This window comes from Nannospalax galili, unplaced genomic scaffold (assembly GCF_000622305.1).
Source record: "Nannospalax galili isolate Female #2095 unplaced genomic scaffold, S.galili_v1.0 scaffold667, whole genome shotgun sequence".
NCBI classification, from domain to species: domain Eukaryota; kingdom Metazoa; phylum Chordata; class Mammalia; order Rodentia; family Spalacidae; genus Nannospalax; species Nannospalax galili.
In genome coordinates, this window is record NW_008358387.1 from 1,530,292 (window position 1) to 1,541,425 (window position 11,134).

Sequence of the window (11,134 nt, forward strand, 5' to 3'; positions counted from 1 at the left end):
CTACAAAATATAGGTGTAGCAAAGGATTTTCTAAACCGGACATCAATTGCTCAGGAAACAAGGTCAAGAATCAACAGATGGGACCTCACTAAACTAAAAAGCATCTGTACATCAAAAGAAGCAACCAAGGAAATGAAGAGAAAAATCTTCACCCACGGAACTCTTGGTCTCAAACTTTACACTCACCCGTCCCCATCACCCGTCCTGCCCCTGAGCTCCACACGCCACTCCATGCTTTCTCTTCTCACTGTCTTCCACACCAAGAACCTCTGCGCATGCCCATCCTTATTCTTGAAGGCCTGGTCCTCTCTCGTTTTTGGTCCTTGGCTACTCAGGCCAGGTTCAGATGATATCTCCTTTTTTGAGGTTGTTTTCTGATTTCCAAACAGCTAGCTCTGTGGCTCTTTCAATTGTGTCATGGTATTGTGCTCTCTGGTTACTCTTCTCATCAAAATCCACTCAATAAATATTCACTGGCTGATTCTGTGTGCTGAGTACTGTCCCCAGATCTTGGGAATTCTCTCATTTACTTTCCCTATTCTCCTGGCACCCAACACGCTCTTAAATTCTCAGACCCACAAGCTTGCTTGCTTTCTTTTCTATAGAAATGTAGCTTATTTCTCCAAAATTACAGGTAGTTGATAAAACTTAGTACATAGAAGGCCCTTCATAGCTATTTGCTGAGTAACTAGCCACACAACCTAAAATTCCCACTTTTAAATTACCACCTATTTCTTCCCTACATACCCTACATACAACAGATCAACTGTTGATCTAGTTCCCATAATATCATTCTTTAGGTCTTCTCTTGCTTTTGTCCTCCATTCCTTGGTCCAGGGAAAGAATTGAGTAGGAGTTTGTTGGCTGGATGTAGTGAGGAGTATAGGTCCTGGGGGTTGGGGGTGAGTTCCTCAACCATCCACGCTATGTCTAACACTGAGGTCACTGCTTGCTGGACATGCTGAAGAGCAAACTCCACACAGACTTCACATCCTCAGGATCCCAGACGGCCACTGGCCACACTTATACAAAATATCAGTATACCCAGCAGAAGATGAGTTCAGGCCCTTGGCAGATGCCCACTGTATCAAGTCACGTTTGTTAGTTTCCACCCCTCTGTTGATCTCTATTTCCCTTAATATCAGTCCCTTAGGCTCTCTGTCTCTAGGGGAAATTAATCTTGGGTTATGGAAGGGCTGGAGCTACTGCAGGGATAAGCATTATCTCTAATTGGATATGAATTCATGCAGAAGGGTGGGAGCCCAGAATCATGGTTCTTATGTCTGTAAGTGTCCACAAGTGCTCAATTACCCTGGTTCCAAATATCAGTGTGCAGAAATAATAGTATGTAGTGGAAAGTGTGCTAGTACTTGGCATCAGAATTTTCTTTGCATGGAGAACTGTCTCGAAGTCTGGGAGACAAAGTGAGATGGAACTAGTGCTTTGACATAAAATGGGTAGGGAACTTTAGTGAGTGGATTTGAAGGAAGAGAGGAAACAAAGGAACAGAGGGCTCAGTAGGGAAAAACTAGAAGTTGGAATTTGTGTTTGTGGAACTCTAAGAGCAGAGGTGTCTTCACATTGCATTGCATTTTTGTGTGGTAAGTTCTGAAATTCTTTCTCTCCAGTAAAGGCTGCTTGCCCTTAAAAACTCTTGTTAAAGTGGTTTTGGGTGATGTGAGCAGAGGGAAATTTAGGACAAAGTACTAAACGCATTGCTTGCCTTGGCAAAGGCAGCCCACACAGAATGGGAGACCACCAGGAACGGAGACAGTCCACTGGAAACAAGTGATGGAAACAAAAGGTGGTACAAATTTTCTGGAAAGGTAAGCAGGAATGACAGTCATCTGTGGCAGGTAGGCTAGGGCCTCAAAGGACCCTGTGGCGCATTGGTGAACCTGCCCAGTGGCTTGCTGTCCTATAAAGGCTTCCACCAAGCCCAAACTTGGGGAGGAAGTCTTAGGGACACTTCTCATTATCTTCTGGGGCAGAAGATTAGGGATGTCATGATGGACCACATGAGGGAACAAGAGGAGACTTGAAAGGAAAGAAATGGGGTGTTTTTTCTAAAAGATCAGAGGAAGAGATGACAGGCAACCAGAAACACCAGACTACCATGCTCACAGGGCACATGGGTGGGCAACATTGCTGATGGCTTGCAACGGAAAGGTGTGATGGCCCTCCCACTACCTCCTTAAACTCGCTTCACAATAGGCTGGTGAGTGGAACTGTGGTTTGGTGTCTGACTAGAAAATGGGGGATGTGGAGGGGGCCGAGATTCCAAGTCCTTCTCTTCCTGTGCTAGGCCCGTTCTCCTACATCAACATGAACCCATGTGCTTGGATGCCCCATACCTCCAAACCTTTAGCACTGCCTGGAACTCTCTCCCCACCTTTGTCACCTGTTGCAGTAGTTAATCTTCATTGTGAACCTGACTAGACTTGGAACATCCACAGAGAGGCTGGAACTGCAGCTCAGTTGGTGGGGTGCATGCCTAACATGCACAAAATCTTGGGTTCCATTCCCAGCACCCCATAAACTGGATGTAAGGAAACACACCTGTAACCCCAGCATTTGGGAGGTAGAGACAGGAGGATCAGAAGCTCAAGGTCATCTTCAGTTACATAATGAGTCGAAGCCAATCTGATATGCATGAAATACTGTCTCAAAAAGCAAAAAACAAAACCAATCAGAACACACACACACACACACACACACACACACACACAATTCCACTATCTACTATCACTGTAAGGTTCTGCCTTTCCATCTTCTGGACCTCTGAAGGCCACATCTTTGGGGCATGATAGCTCAGTCAGCAACCCCTATACAAGTTCAGCCACCCACAGTGACAAGTGAACAGTGCTCTTGCCCAAGGAGAAGCTGGGTGGGATGGGGGAGGTTTCTGTCTGAGATCACTTGGCACCAACCTGTATGATCTACGAGTTGCTTTTAATTTCCTGTGCCTGGTGCCAGCAGCCTGATGAAATGAGGCCGATAGCCAGCTTTGCACCTGCCCTGCCTAGCCCAGGCTTGTCTGGTGTTTCAGGGTCATGATCCTTGGATCCTGAGAGCCAAGAGCTCATCCCACTCTCAACCTCTGTACCTCCCTTCACCCTAGCCTCCTAGGCAAGTGAGGGGGCTTGTGGTTGTAAAAGCAGGAGGGTGGGGGAGGGATGCTGAGTTCCCCACTTTGGCTTTGGGGACAGGCAAAAAATGTTTAGGTCTTGGCTCTGTGGCTGCCAGGCCCTATGACTTTAGGTCAAGTTGTCTTGACTTGACCTGAGCCTCAGTTTCTTCAACCATAAATTGGGGCCAGTAATAGATCTTTCCTCATGAAATTTTTACAAGGACTCCAAGAACAAGTATGTGAGGGAAGTACTGGACCATAGCTCAAGCTAACTGGTAGCAAGTGTCATTTGTTTTCTGCCTTCTTGTCCTTCAGGCTGAAGGGGGAGAGGTTCATTTTTACTGGTGCATTCTGGTTGGATAGTACCACATCCTCCTCCTGCTACAACCGCCACGCTTTCCCTTTGACCCAACATCAACCGCATGCCAGATGTGGTGAGTTCATGTGGGACACTCCAGTTGATCTATACAACCATCAATAGTCGCACTTTGGGATTAAACAGTCATGGATTTCCCCCAGATTACAGACTGAGTAAGTAAAGCTAGCCATCTGGTGGTCACGATACCAAGACAGAGCTTGGTGGATTATCTGCATCAGTGGGTTTGCATTTTCTCAGCAGTTTTCAGAATGAGGTGAATGTTAGATCACTGATTCACTGCCATTCTTTGTCTTCCCCAGTCAGGACACAGTGTCCTGAAGCTCTCTCTGGACAGAGTTGATAAGCAAAACTAGTTGTAGCCTTGTAGCCCTCCTTCCTCCTTGAAGCTATGAGCAAGCCCAGTTTCCTAGAGCCCAGACCCAAGGCAGTTTTGCTCTGTAACATTTTAAAATTAAATTTATTTATATATATATGTGCGTGTGTGTGTGTGTGTGTGTGTGTGCACGTTTATGTATGCACACTGATGAGTGCCAGTGGAGGTGAGAGTCAGTTTTCTTCTTCCATCATGTGGATCCCTAGGAATAAAATCAGGTCATCAAGCTTGGTAGCAAGGGCCTTTATCCACTGAGCCATCTTGCCAGGTCACCAAAGAAACTTTGAATTACAAATTTACCCTTCGTTGAAAAAAATATTTTTAAAATTAATTTAACTTATTTGCTTTTATATGTATGAGTGTTTTGCCTTTAGGTATATAAGTGCACCATGTCATGCAATCCCTGTGGAAGCCCAAAGAGGGCATTAGATCCCATGGAACTGGAGTTAGGGAGGTGCTGGGAACCAAACCCAGGTTTTCTGGTGCTCTTAACTGCTGAGCCCTCTCTCCAACCCCCTATAACTTTACTCTTATCTAGTGCCTTTCTCTGTGACTCTGACAACTAGGCTAGGCCACATGGTATGAAACCTCCCTTTTCCAGCTCTGGAAACCTATTAGAGCCAGAATCTCCCTTTGTGTTTCAGAACTGATGGCTCTCTCCCACTTCAGCATTCCCAGGATGCTACCCAGAATGGCTATCAATCTCCTAATAATGCACGTTAGATGGGAAATTTATGCCAGTTCCTTTCTACCTCATCTATAACATCTTTTACCTGGAACATCTTTTATTAATCTATAACAGTCATGGGAGCAAACCAAGCTGCCTTAGCAGGCTTGAGGCAGAGAGAATGCTGTCGGGGTGGGGGGAAAGAACTGATTTCCACTTCCTTTAGAGAAATAAAACGAAGAGCACTGCCTACACCACCTGAGGTAAGGAGCAGCTCTGAGTCTGTGCACTGGGAGAACAGAGCAGTGTTTCCATGATTCACAGAGGAAGTAACTGAGTAAAAGGTGCTCCTGGAGAACTCTGCCTCCTGACACAGGAGACAGTTTAACACGCACAGATTCTCTCCTTGACTAATGCTCTAAAGACAACCAAAGGTCTTGTCCCAGCTTCAGTGATATACCACCACGCGGGCTGAGTGACCACAGGGTGTCCCCCACCTGCAGGCGTCACTGGCAGCCTGTCCACCTGCTGCTTGGCAGGTGAGAGGAAGAGGAGGAAGGGCAAGCCAAGAGGCACACTGGTCTCAAATGTAGCTCATTCTTTAGATCCGCCTGCCTCTGCCTCCCGAGTGCTGGGATTAAAGGCGTAGGCTTTTTCAGGCTAATCAACTAATTTTACAGCAAGGTACCCAGGAATGGGAAGTGGCCAGGTTTGGGTTTTACACAAAGATATAGTCAGTGGACTGACTTCACTGGAATTCACTGCACCTGAAGAAAAGTCTTCTGTGAGAATAATCAATGCTAAATAACATTTTTCTTCTTTTTATTCACCCCCATTATTCTTTCTTTTTCTCCCCCCTTCTTCCCTTTCCTTTTCCTAAGTCACCCTGTTTCTACTTTCGTGCTCTAGTAGTTAAAAAAGTCTAGCTTCTGAATGGCTGGAAAGATGGCTCAGTGGTTAAGAGTGTTTACTACTCTTGCAAGAGATCGGAGTTCTAGTCCTAGCACCCACATCGGTGCCTCACAACTGCCTGAAAGAACTCCAGCTCCAGGGGATCTGATGGCCTCTTCTAGATTCTGCAGGCACCTGCCCTCATGTGCACATACCATACACAGTTACACAAGCATGCACATAATTAAAATAATGAAGATAGGTTTTTTAAAATATATTTTATTATTTTTATTTTACATATATGAGTGTATTGCCTATATGCATGTTAGTGTATCTGTGTCATGCAAGGCCCATGGAGGTCAGAAGAGGGTCAGATTCCCCTGGAACTGGAGTTAGGGACAATTGTTAGCTGCCATATGGGTGCTGGGAAACGAACCCTGATCCTATGTAAGAGTAGTCAGTGCTCTTAACCTCTGAGCCAACTCTCCAATCCCTGAAAATAAATCTTTAAGAAATATAAATAATTAAATCTTTAAAAAAAGTCACCCTCTGCATATGAGAGAAAAAGATGATTGTCTGAGTCTGATTTATTTTGATTAACATGATGATCTCCATTTCCATCCCTTTCCTTGAAAATAGCATAATTTTGTTCTTTATGACTGAATAACATGTGCGTGTGCGTATGTGCATGTGTGCGTCTGTATGTGTGTGTGTACTGCATTTTTTGCTATCCATGCATCTGCCAGTGGACACTGAGGCTGATTCTATATCTTGGCTGTGATGAATAGCACAGTCATAAAGGTGAATCTACAAGTATCCTTGTGGTGTGCTGACCTAGATTCCTCCTGGTGCACAGCTGTATCACATGGAAGCTCTGATTTTAGTTCTTTGAGGAACTCCCATGCTGATTTCCATAGTGGCTGAGAGTACTGGGCATTCACAGAGCTCACATGGCTGCTCCCCAGAAGCCACCACGTTCCGCTCTCTCCTTCTTCCATCCCTTTCCTCCTCCGTTTCCATTTCTCCTCGGTTTTTCCTCCAACTCTCTCCTCATCCTTGTTCTTTTCCTCTCCCTCTTCTGCCTCCTTCTCTTCTTCTACCTCTCTCTCTTCCTCTTTCACCCCCTCCTCTTCAACCTCCTCTTCCTCCTCCTTCTCTTCCTCCTCCTCCTCCTCTGCCTCTCCTCCGTCTCCTCCTTTTTCCACCTCCTCCCCTCATTTGGCTTTCTAGTGTTTAATGATGACTAGCTGAGACTCAGGGACAGGACATTATTGTATGAAGTCACACCAAGGAGAGCAGTGGAGAAGGGACTGAAATGTCACTAAAGGCTTCCTGTGGGTGTTCTAGCACTTCATAGTGGGCAGTGACTCTGCTGCTGAGGAGCTGTGAGTCCTGGAGCTGGTCGCTTCTCTATTCCTCTGCTTCTTTCTCTATAGACAGTCAAGTAACAGTAGCTCCTTCTCAGCGTGTCACTGACATTGTAATAAGTGCTTATCAGAGTACATGGTACTTAGCAAGTACTCAACAAAAGTCATCTCTGTGCCCTGACCACCCTAAACATTGTCATGCAGATTGTGTGCGCTCTGGCATTACAAGTTGAACTTGAGTTTGTTTTGTGCTTTGCAAAGCAAAAGATTTATTTTGCAATGCAAATTAAGAGATAATCCTATTTTCACTTGGCAAAGATGTTAGAATTCAGTGCTGGGGCATATGTGGTGACCTAGGAGATGGGTAATCTCATGGAGGGGGTGGCATTCACATAGTCACAGTAGGGGTACTATCATGTCCTTGAGGCCTGCTTGGTTCTCATGTGCCAAGGGATATAGAGCCTGCATCCACTTTGGGAGGACCTCTTTGGAGTTGTGTGTTTAATGTGATAGAGCATTTAGCCTGAGATAAAGCAGGACTGAGGAAGTCTCAGTCTCTAAGAATGACAAGAAGTGACCTGCAGAGACTTGGAGAGAGCCAGGGGCATTCTTCAGCGTAGCATTAAAACAGGGATAAAGGGGCTAGAGAGATGGCTTAGTGGTTAAGAGCACTTACTTCTTGAGGACCTGAGCTTAGTTCCCAGCATCTATATCCGGTGGGTCACAATGGCCTGTAATTCCAGCTCCAGGGGATCTGGTGCCCTTTTCCGGCCTCCTAGGGAACCAGCACTCCAGTGTCTATCCCCATACACAGATACATGTATATCATTTTCAAAACAAGGGAAAGAAACTAAAAGTCTCATCTTTGTGTAGTCAAGTATAGTGGGAGAAGAGGGGAATTGTGGGTAGTTGTACATTAAATGAATGAATGAGCCCTGACAACTAGAGGCCTTCAAACACTACCAGTTAGCTGGGCATGGTGTACACAGCTGTAATCCCCTGTCTTAGGTGCCTGAGACTTGATCTGAGGCCAGTCTGGGATTTGTAGTTGAGCCCTTGTCTTGAAAACCAAGACCCAGGGCTGGTGAGATGACTCAGCAGGTAAAGAGGCTTGTTGACAAGCTTGATGACGGGAGTTGATGCCTGGAACCCACATGATAGGAGAAAGCTGAGTCCCCCAAGTTGTTCTCTGACCTCCATCATACTCTGTAGCACATGTGCCCCACCCCCAAATAAAGAAATAAACACACAATACATAAATAAAGTGATAAACCAAACCCCAGACCCAACCAACCTACCCACTCTACATGGTTGATTCACAGAGTTCTAGAACTGTCCATCCTTGCACCTCGATGCCCTCCCATCCAACCGACCCACTGCTCTCTGCCTACCTTCCAGCCCATTCCAGCAGGTGAGGTTTCTTTATGCTCTCATAACAAGCATGTCTCCCTCACAGCGCTAATACGTGTAATCAAAGAGAGACCCTGCCTCTCTGGTGAGCAGATAACAAGTACCAAATGCTATGCTTTTGGCGTATGCTGGGGAGATTCTGAGACAAGGTCCCTGTGGTGACACCAGCTGGGGGATAATGAAAAGACCCCCGTCCACTCTGAGGTTCTGTTTAAGTTACTTAGTGCCCTCTGAGCCCCAGTTTTATCACTCCAAAACTGCAGTAATAAAGGTATCTGCTCATAAGGTTATTCTGAGTATCAATTGAGATTTTATGTGAAGCCCTTGCATTGGTGTCTGTCACAGAGTAAGTGCTCAATAAATGGTAGCTCGAGTTCAGTGACAGGGAGACACACATAGTCCAACACAAACACCAGCAGCCTAAGAAGCCCCTTAAGGACCTCCACTTGGGAAAAGCTGGATCCTTGATTACAGAGCAGAAAAGAATTTCAGGATGAGCCAGAGTAAAGCAAAGTTAGTGAACCTATTAGCTGGAGTCATACAGGAGGAAAAGGACAGTATGGAATGCAAGATGTGGGTGTAGGTTCCTGGACTAAGAGTTGTACTTAGGCGTCTATAATGGCTTACATAGGATTCTGTGGCTTTCTAAAGTACAGTCCTCGAATGATGTAATTTACAATAAGGTTTAAAGATTAAGCAAAGCTTGAAATTTAAGAAAAGTTTAAAAGTTAAAAATACATGCGCTAAAGTGAATCCCTATTGCTGAAGACACTACATCCTTGAGTCATAGAACATGGAGAAATCAAGATGGTACTCATCTGGAAGCTTCATTCCTGCTGACTAGCCTCCATGGTGCTGAATGTGCTATGCCTGCTGCCAGAAGAGAAAAGTAATCATCAGTCTTACTCAGCTGTGAACACTACAAGCTACAATAATGACTGGTCTGGCAAGATATGCCCACCAGTGCAATGGTGTCTTGAATATCATGGGAGTAACCAACAACCTTCTGATTGGCAATAAGGACCTCTTCGCAAGCTGGAGCCCATACCTGGCACTGTTGTCAGAACCAAAACCCTGTGGCTAGACAGGCCATAGGCCCTAGGGGAGAGCCTACTACTGTTATTCTGCTACATGGACATAGTATTAAACACACTTCTAATGACTTATCCTAGACCCATAGATTAGTGCATCTCTCAACTCTCATCAAAGAAGCTTCTTTTTGCAGCAGATGGTGATTAACACAGAGGCCCATAACTGGTCAACGTGCAGGGAATGAGAGATTGTGGAGTGCTCAGCCCTAAATGGGACATATGTATCTCACCCCGCCCTTAAAGGCTCAGGGAGTGTCATGGAAGATGGGGCAGAAAGATTCTAAAAGCCAGAGGTGGTAGATAAATACAATGAAACAACAGGGCAGTTGTACATGTGACCCCACAGCACCTGTGACAGCATGCAAGTCCTGTGCAAGCCCAAGCCAGACAAAAACCAAACATGGAGGAGGAGATGGACAAGAAGCCCCAGCCCAGCTGAGGAACTATAGTTGAGAGCTACTGGGAGAGGAAGAGTCAGTTTTCTTTAAGGGTGTGATGTCAGATAATTTGACCGTGCTCCAGGGGATGAACCCATACCCAAAAGTATTTGGGGAACACAAATTAGACTTGATAGGCTTTAAAAAACAGGATGTGAGGTAAGCATGGATCTGAGAGGAGCTGGGGAGGGGTTTGAATATGATTAAAATACATAGCATGAAATTCTTAAACAATAAAAATATTATTTAAACATATATATAAGCTGGCTTATTTTGTATTTTAAAGAATTTCCTCTTGTACATGAAATTGTAAGGTGGTTTTATGAAGTGTGTTGTTTGAATTTAGGGTTGAGAGAGGAGTGCTAATATGGCAAAAAACCAAGGTTACAAACATTCTGGCTCTAAGTAAGCAGTTTATTTATTGTTAGTTATTTGAAATGTCTTTGGGAAAACACACATTATCCCTGTAAGCAATTTTGGCCTTTTTGTTTGTACTGAAGTTTCTGTATCTAAAAAAAAATGTTTATTACATTTTTATTTGTGTGTGTGTGTGTGTGTGTGTGTGTGTCTGTGTGCCACAGCAAGCATGCAGATGTCAGAGGACAACTTTGAGGGATGGGTTCTCTCCTTTCACCTTGGGTTCTGGTAGCACCCACTGGCTCCATCTCTGCAGTTTGCCCACTTCTGGGGTGACAGATGCTTATGTGCACTTGGTACAGCAAGTTAGACCATGAGAGGAAGGCACACTGTGAGTACACCTCTGTGCTTGCCTAACCTCCTTGCTATTTGGGGGTTGTGTGCAGATAGGACATTGCCATAAGCCTGGCATGCCACACACAGGGTGACTGGCTCCAGGCCCTCCACCCCACTGTTGACTTTGGCACCGAGGACTCTGGAGGAGGCCTGCCATGCCTGCATTCTTTAGGACAGCAACAAGGAGAGAAAACAGCACAGCTCTTGCCAACTTCCTTGAGCTCCAAAGGAAAGAAACAGAAACGAGTAATAGGAAGAACATCAAAATGGGATTGCAGGCAGGGTGGGGAGCTCAGAGCCTTTGAGGCACGCTTCAGGAATAAGCTGTTCCCATTTTGCTGCCTGGGGTTTTGTATTATGCTGGGTGTAGTCTGTGAGCTGAAGGGAAGGGGAACTTCACCCTGGGAGGGGTGGAGACAAGATCCCTAGAGACAGGCATGTCGGGGAGTGGATAATTGTGACAAGACCAGAAAGAGAAAGTAGTGATGTCACCAAGACTGGTGGCGCCGTCCTGGAATCCCAGCTTTGAGGCAGGAGGATTGCAAGTTCAAGACTGCTTGGGTTTCAGAGTGGGTTCATTCAAGGCCAGCCTGGAAAAACTGGCAAAAGTGAAAAAAGGGAGGAAGGGAGGGAGGG